The sequence below is a fragment of the Sinocyclocheilus grahami genome, unplaced genomic scaffold (assembly GCF_001515645.1).
Source record: "Sinocyclocheilus grahami isolate Dianchi unplaced genomic scaffold, SAMN03320097.WGS_v1.1 scaffold2295.1, whole genome shotgun sequence".
Taxonomy (NCBI): Eukaryota; Metazoa; Chordata; class Actinopteri; order Cypriniformes; family Cyprinidae; genus Sinocyclocheilus; species Sinocyclocheilus grahami.
The window spans coordinates 57905-59448 of NW_015507474.1; positions in this window are offsets into that span (position 1 = coordinate 57905).

Below are 1544 nucleotides of genomic sequence, written 5' to 3' on the forward strand. Positions count from 1 at the left end.
AAACGGCAAACATGTACAACAAAATTACTAAAACTTCAACTAAAATTAAATTAAAACCACAAAATATATTAATAGAAACTACAAAAACAATAAAATTACTAAAACTTCAAATATATTAAAATTAGAAAATATAAAAATAAAGAAATAATTTAAATATTAATAAAAACAGCAAACACAAAGAATTGCAAACCGTAAAACTAGATAAAAACGTTTGTCACGGCAAACTTTAGGTTAGCTTGAGAGAGCCTAGCCTGAAAGTTTAAAGCAGTCGTAAAAGCCTGAAGTTTGATAGATTAGATGTTGATAACATGTTTCTAGCATGTTTTTAGCATGATAAGCCTGTTACTAACATATTGATGGCATGATTAGCAAGTGACTAGCATGTTGCTAGCATGATTAGCAAATAAATAGCATGTTGTTAACATCATTAGCAAGTGACTAGCATGTTTCTAGCATGATTAACAAGATACTAGCATGTCACTAGCATGTTTCTAACATAATTAACATGTTACTAACATGTTTCTAGCATGATTAGCAAGTTACTAGCATGTCACTAGCATGCTTATAGAATGATTAGCATGTCGTTAGCATGTTTCTAGCATGATTACCAAGTTACTAGCATTTTGCTAGCATGTTTCTAGCTAGATTAGCATGTTGTTAGCACGATTATCATGTTTCTAGCAAGATTAGCATGTTGTTAGCACGATTATCATGTTTCTAGCAAGATTAGCATGTTGTTAGCACGATTATCATGTTTCTAGCAAGATTAGCATGTTGTTAGCATGATTATCATGTTTCTAGCAAGATTAGCATGTTGTTAGCATGATTAGCATGTGGCTAGATAGCTAGATTAGGAATTTTAGAAGCGTTTGAACGAGTTACAGTAGCACATAGAAGGAAGCTTGACTGAGGCTCGAGGGAATCTGAGAGTTTAAATGAGATTTCTGACAGTTGAAGTCTGAATATCTGATTTTTACTCTTCAGTTTTATGAAGACCACAGTCGGATCAGTCTGAAGAGCTGGGCGGAGTTTGGCGCTTCTCGCATTCTCTAGCTTTCTCAAGCCAACCTGCCAATTTAGAAGGAAAATAGAAATAAGATAAGAAATAATTCAAACAATGGGAATGAAAATGGTGACAGTGAAGTCTGCTAGTGTAACGGTAACTGTAAAGATAACTGGAGTGTGAGTGTGTGTGTGTGTGAGAGTGTGTGTGTGAGTGTCTGTGTGTGTGTGTGTGTGTGTGTGTGTGTGAGAGTGTGTGTCTGTGTGTGAGAGAGAATACACACGTGTGTATGGAGGCGAGGCTGAGGCTCCATGCGGTGTGTGTGTGTGTGTGTGTGAGTGTGAGTGTGAGTGTGTGTCTGTGTCTGTGTCTGTGTCTGTGTGTGTGTGAGTGTGAGTGTCTGTCTGTGTGTGAGTGTGAGTGTGAGTGTGAGAGTGTGTGTGTGTGTGTGAGAGAGAATACGCACGTGTGTATGGAGGCGAGGGTGAGGCTACATGGGGTGTGTGTGTGTGTGAGTGTGAGTGTGAGTGTGAGTGTGTCT